This window comes from Brachyistius frenatus, unplaced genomic scaffold (assembly GCF_029030835.1).
Source record: "Brachyistius frenatus isolate BFR_SWC_R1_liver_20210118 unplaced genomic scaffold, ASM2903083v1 Contig_512, whole genome shotgun sequence".
In the NCBI taxonomy this organism is placed as follows: domain Eukaryota; kingdom Metazoa; phylum Chordata; class Actinopteri; family Embiotocidae; genus Brachyistius; species Brachyistius frenatus.
In genome coordinates, this window is record NW_027211111.1 from 90,001 (window position 1) to 96,992 (window position 6,992).

The 6,992-nt window shown below is 43.6% G+C and overlaps 1 long non-coding RNA gene across 2 annotated transcripts; it reads right to left on the reverse strand.

Moving 5' to 3' along the window:
• Positions 1–2,107: 2,107 nt before the first annotated feature.
• On the reverse strand, positions 2,108–3,990 carry LOC138614501 (uncharacterized). Of its 2 annotated transcripts, none has more exons than XR_011310288.1 (3): positions 3,844–3,990; positions 2,927–3,077; positions 2,108–2,818 (listed from the first exon to the last, which is right to left on the reverse strand). It is a non-coding gene; the product is annotated as an uncharacterized lncRNA (long non-coding RNA). The 2 variants fall into 2 exon arrangements; XR_011310289.1 differs by having other exon boundaries at positions 3,701–3,990.
• Positions 3,991–6,992: the final 3,002 nt, after the last annotated feature.

Consider the following 6,992-nt stretch of genomic DNA (forward strand, 5'->3'; position numbering starts at 1 on the left):
CTCTCTTCCTGTCTCCATCTCTTCCTGTCTCCCTGTCTTTCTGTCTCCCTGTCTTCCTCTCTCCCTGTCTCCCTCTCTCCCTGTCTCCCTCTCTTCCTGTCTCCCTCTCTTCCTGTCTCCATCTCTTCCTGTCTCCCTCTCTTCCTGTCTCCCTCTCTTCCTGTCTCCCTGTCTTCCAGTCTCCTTCTCTCCATCTCTCCCTCACTTCCTGTCTCCCTGTCTTCCTGTCTACAGCAGCAGGTGTGTCTGTCTCTCGGCCTCACATGTCTTGTCCTCTCAGCGTCCACTTGGCCTGATTTTGTGAGTCTGCGATGACAAGAATTCTGTCTCAGAAGCTGCTTCTTCATGGTTGCTAGGTAACAGTGTGGGGGTTTGCCCACATGACAATAGAGATCCTCAGAAGCTGTGTGTGTGTGTGTGTGTGTGTGTGTGTGTGTGTGTGTGTGTGTGTGTGTGTGTGTGTGTGTGTGTGTGTGTGTGTGTGTGTGTGTGTGTGTGTGTGTGTGTGTGTGTGTGTGTGTGTGGTGTGTGTGTGTGTGTGTGTGTGTGTGTGTGTGTGTGTGTGTGTGTGTGTGTGTGTGTGTGTGTGTGTGTGTGTGTGTGTGTGTGTGTGTGTGTGTGTGTGTGTGTGTGTGTGTGTGTGTGTGTGTGTGTGTGTGTGTGTGTGTGTGTGTGTGTGTGTGTGTGTGTGTGTGTGTGTGTGTGTGTGTGTGTGTGTGTGTGTGTGTGTGTGTGTGTGTGTGTGTGTGTGTGTGTGTGTGTGTGTGTGTGTGTGTGTGTGTGTGTGTGTGTGTGTGTGTGTGTGTGTGTGTGTGTGTGTGTGTGTGTGTGTGTGTGTGTGTGTGTGTCATGCAGACCAACAGCAGTCTTTGAGCGAGGCAGGCCGAGTCCTGACACTCTTCCTCCTGTCGCTCCTCCTCCTCCTCACTAGAAACCAACATGGCCACTTCAGGTGATCACAAGTTTAAGGAGAAGAATTTTCTGTTTGGTAGTTTTTCCAGATGAAGTTTTTTTTTTCTAGCTGAAATTCTACCATCGTGTTTCTGCCAACTTTTACATTTCATTCATAATTTATTTCTTGTGTGCACTTAACTCTGCAGTAGGATGGTTGTTGTTGTTTTTAGCATTATTACAGATCCCTGATCAGTAAATATCTCTCCTGCTTTCAGGTCAGGCGCCTTGTAGGAGAAATATGAAGTCCATGTCCGGCTCAGTGGTCTGGGCCCTCAGGCTGCTGCTCAGAGGTTGACTGGGCTGAAGAAAGGCCTCCTGGGAAACCTGGACTTCACACACGACCATCACACTGCAGTTCAATAAGCTCCGCTGTGCTGCTTCAACCCCAGACCCCGAAGAGTCATATGTTCACAGAAATATTGACATTTGGGAAATGGCACCATTTTCTGCAGAAGTGATAAAGACCGTACATGTTCGTACACTTCATGGTGTTGTCTCAGGTCACACGTTGTTGCTGTGAACCCAACGGACGTGTTCACGTTACGCCCCTCAAAACGGGAGAAATCATCCCGAGTGATGTGGTGATGTTTCCTCAGCCAACATTTACCGAAGGAGGAGAACACCGTGAATTCTCCGGGCAGGCGAAGACAAAAGCAGTCGATCTCAGGATACCTGATCAGGCTACTTAGCAGATGATTGATAAAGCAATGATGAATTAACTTTGAACAAAAATCAATGAAATAAACAATGAATAAATAACAGTTTCTCAGTATTTCAATCTATCTTAGCACACTACAAGTTCTCGCTGTTTTAAACACATTTTATACCTTTTTCGTTATTTTACAGGACTTTAACCTATTTGAGTATGAATTGACTTTTTTTTAAATGGTAACAGATCATTATCCTTTCCACTTGTCACATACAGCCGGTATATCTGCTGTGGAGATCAGGACGGTGGTGGTGAAACAGTGAAGGTGAAAAATGCAGAATTTGTATTGAGATTTTTGTTTTGTTTAGGTTAGGTTAGGTTAGGTTAGGTAGTTACTTTATTAACCCCGAGGGGAAATATTTTGTTTGTTTGTTTATTTCATGACCACTATAGGAGTGGTTTACAATAAGTGACCAATAACTAATGAGTCATGTATTAGCATCGATATAAAAAACAATCCTTTAATTTATAAAACAAAGTTTCTCCATTGTTTAAGTTTGTATACAACTAAGACGCCACAAACACACAATAGAAGAGATGTTCCATTAGGAAATATACAAACATGTAAATAATCTAAACTTTTGAACACAGTGCTTTACAAAATAGGAGATTCTAGTTATTATTTGTATTACTTCATTTGATACAGCCGTCTCTCCTGTTTCGACCCTCAAAGTAAGTTAATGTTGGATTGAACTGTGAAAAGGGATAAAATCACAGTGGCACAAAAACAATGTAGTTATGAACTGATCATATCAATAAGTGATAATAATTATAATTTAGGATACTAGCAGCAATTCATAATGGACTGTGCAATATGCTCTTATGATGTAATACTTATGGTATGTGTGTGTCTGTTTTGCCCCCCCCCCCCTCCCCCCAGTTGTTGTGTTTCTCTGCTGTTTTTAATAGAGAGATCGAATCATTTTGATTATAAACGTAGAAATACACTCAGAGTGCCTCTAAATTTGAGTTTCTCCAAAAATCATTGAGATGATAATAACAACAACAAAGTACATCCAACACGAAGTGTTTACGTAACAGGGCTCCTCTCAGGCAGTCATCGGTCCATGTGGTCCGACCAGCTGTCCGAGACAAGACGTGCACTGGCCCTTTAATGGACGGACTGCTCCATTCATATTCATAGGGGAGAACTGACTGGCAAACAAACAGACATACTTCAGTCTATTAAATATATAAAGAGTCACGAGGACATACAAAATAAAATAAGATAGAAAGTGTAGCTCTAAAAACATAAAGGCTCACCGTCACGTGAAAAGGCAGTGAAGCAGCAGTCTGTCGGAGTCTCCTCTCCCGCTCAGCAGCATCTGCTGCTTCAGTACAGACTGACCGCTAACAGGTGCGTCAAGGTGGACGTCTTAAGTAGATCACAAACCGGAACACATTGGAGCTTGACCTTCAAAATAAAAGTACAGCAGGGTCAAAACTATACCTGCAACTTCTGACCTAAATTGTATCAATCGTTTCCCTATTTTCATTCATTACATAGTCTCTATTATTTTCAGTGCCTCCTATATTTTCAATCCTAAATATATTTATAATTCGATTTTTAAACTTTGCATTTATTTTGGAACTTCTTTGAAGGCTGATGTTTACAAATCAAACTGTATTAATTACAACACACTTTACCTGTACTATTTTATAGTATTCAGTACGAGTACAGTACAGAATAAAAACACTTCTCAAGTTTTTTCCAGAGCGTCTTAGGGTCAAATGAACCGGCCCCTTTCAACATGAGAAAGAACGATGTCAATAAGGAAAGCTTTATAATTTACATAAACGTCATCAAAGTTAAACGCGAGACGAATTGTAGACAAAATTCGACCATTATTTTGAAAGCTCTGACCGGAAGCGCTGCTGTTATCACCACCGAGGTGACAGTGGTGCTGCTGGCTGGGAACAGGATGCTGTCAGGCCGAACAGACGCACCGACCTAACGGTGAGAAACCGCAGCAGCATCCTTTGTTTTCCGGAGCTGGATGTCCAGGTAAGGCCAGCGGACCGGACTTCCTGTCTCACCTGTGATAACTAAACGGTCTCTGACCCCGCTGGCGACGCGCAGCGCCTGTCTTTTCTCCCCCTCTCATTCCCAGTCATGTCGAAACTATGGCTATTGTTCGGCTTGCTGTCACCCAGGCTGCAGCTCAGGAGGATCCACATACCGCCACATGGGCCCGTTCATCCGACGGGCGCGCGGCGCGTTGTTGTGTTGTCTGCACAGCTGTGCGAGTCTTTAGGGTGGTGTTACACACATCCACGACTGTGCTGCTGTATCAGTGGAGGTTTGGCATTGCATTGCACCACCACCAGCGCGCGCACGCCTGCACGCACGCCTCCCCGTGTGGTTAACGTTGGTGTCAGCTGCAAAGGTGTGTGTGTGTGTGTGTGTGTGTGTGTGTGTGTGTGTGTGTGTGTGTGTGTGTGTGTGTGGTACCAACAGGTCGGACCTGTTCAGGGTTCAGGGGTACTGAACGTGATCAGTGTGTTCATTCTCCTGGTCGCTCATCACGTGACAGCTCTGCTCTGTTTTTATTACAGTCTTATTGTTGGTCCCAGGTATGATTACCAGAATGACGTGTACAGGTGTGTTCCCGCTCTGCAGGTACCCTGAATGCACAGAAGTTGTCAAGGAAACAAAGAATTCAAAACATGTCATTTAAAAAAACAAAACATTATTGGACTGGTCATTGGCAAAAAAACCCAGTAATGTCGGTAGATGTTGTGCAAACTTCAGCCAGATATTGAAAATATATGCATCAGATTATGCACCTGAATGCTCATTTCCATGCTCTGCTTTCATGTGTAGGAGTTGGATCATTGAGATTAACAGCTGTTGGACTTTATTTTGGTGAAATCTGCAAAACATGATGCATTACCGAGAGGAAAGTTACAGTTTCCTGGCAGCTCCTCACTGACGTCTCATGTTTTCATCTGTTTGTTGTCTCCCGGTGGAGCGAGCTGACCTTACAACAGAAGTTTGACCTTATAACACCAGGTTACTGTCACAGGCTTCTTCCAGCCCTCTGTGGGTGGTGTTGTAAATAAGGCTGCAGTTTTGTCATGATCAATGAATCTGTACGGTATTTTTATGATTAATTGATTAGCTGTTTGTCTTTAAAAATGGTATAAAACATAGACCATGTTTATTATCAGTATCAGTTTCCCGCTTTATCTCGTTAATTATCCTGCCAAACGCTGAATATGGGATCCAGCATTCTTCAGACGGCCTTTCACCCCAAAAATAAGGCTGACCAGTATAAATAATATAAACAGTATAATCACTAACTGTTGCTCCTTCAGTAATCATGTTGCTGTCTGTCTGCTGGATTTCTGATTCATGCAGTTTGAGTTTTGATTATTCAGACCAGGCACGTGAGTGATGAGTGTTTGTGCATGCTGCCAGCGGTGATGAGAGTTTTTATTTCTTGTAAAATGAAGGTCATTCAAGCTCCTATTGTGACGCGTGCCCTCAAAATGTTAAAGATTTAATTTGAAATAGCTTTAGTCCAGTGTCCCTGCAACAGATTGAATTTTAGCTCTGCCCTGGGATGAAGTTTATATCACATAAATCTGTGTTTTAACTCTTAATGTTGGTGCAACAGTTGCCAAAAAACAACAACAACAACAACAACAAAAAGGGCATTGTCTCAGCAGTGACCACTGACCAGGCTTCTGCTATACGATGATGACTCTTTGGAACCTGACTCGCTCACAGCTTCAAGACGCTGTGCTCACGGACAATCGCTTTGGTGGACACGATCTTTACGAAGCAGCAGCAGTGGCAGCTGGTTTTGGAGCATGCTGATGGGTTAAACCGGAGGTCTACGCCCAGTAGGATGGAGCGATTGCAAATGATTCTCAACAGAGCGTACAAACCACAGACTGTATATAAAACATGACGTAGCTTCGAGGTCTGAAAACTGAGGTCTTAAACTGCAATACCAGCGAGTGCCACTAGAGGTCGGCTCCAAAAAGCCTCCGGCTCCATAGACTCCCATTCAACTTCTCTCATCAAATCCAAAGTGAATAAAATGTGTCCATCAGTTATCTCGGTGTTGTTAGCTAAAGTCACTCCTTCTTATTAGTTTTCTGGAGGTCCATCTGAAAATAATCCCTCATTCATTAGAAAAGAAGATTCAAGAAGACCTGTTTTTGGGGGCGTGTCTGTTTGATTGACAGGTCTGTGGTGCAGTTAGGTTACAGCTATCGGTGGGCGGGACGTAGTATTGTCAGGTTTCCAATCAGATCGGTCAGATCCACCTCTGGCTCCTCCCCCAGCTCGTCCAAATATGGTCACTTCCTGCTCCAAACCGCTCCGAACTAGCAAAGATGGTGACGGACAGAATCTGAACTGGAGGCTTCATAATGTTCACAAACCAACGATGACATCACTGATGGTTGATGACATAACTGATGGATGATGGTTGGTCAGAAGCCTAAAATGATTTGGTTGTGGTAAATGACTGTAACTTCTTCAATCACATCATCTGGATTTGGGAAAAAATCTACTTAAAATCTATTTGAGTGAGCCTCCCGAACAAGTTCTTTTCTCGAGGAAACCATGAGCTGTACTTCCAAGTCAAATTTAAAAGTTCTCATAATGTGCTTAATCCTCCAATATTACATTCATAAATGTGTTGAAATCCCTGTGAAGCGTTGGTGGAGGCTGCAGCCCTGCAGGGCCTGAAGCTGCAGTCAGAGCCAGGAACACGGCGCAGTGTTTGTGTTTGACTGGACTAAATGATCCAGTATTATCATATATGTCGGTCAGCGAGGCGCTCTCTGTGGCCCTGAAGGACAATTCCATGACTTTTCTCTGACTCCGGAACAAGATCAAAGTGTGAACAACATTAGAACCACTGATAGAGAGGTGTGTTGTTCTACAGACAGTAGAAACACTGATAGAGAGGTGTGTTGTTCTACTGACAGTAGAAACAGTGAGAGAGGTGTGTTGTTCTACTGACAGTAGAACCACTGATAGAGAGGTGTGTTGTTCTACTGACATTAGAAACACTGATAGAGAGGTGTGTTGTTCTACTGACATTAGAAACACTGATCGAGAGGTGTGTTGTTCTACTGACAGTAGAAACACTGATAGAGAGGTGTGTTGTTCTACTGACAGTAGAAACACTGATAGAGAGGTGTGTTGTTCTACTGACAGTAGAACCACTGATAGAGAGGTGTGTTGTTCTACTGACAGTAGAACCACTGATAGAGAAGTGTGTTGTTCTACTGAGAGTAGAACCACTGAGAGAGGTGTGTTGTTCTACTGACAGTAGAGCCACTGATCGAGAGGTGTGTTGTTCGACTG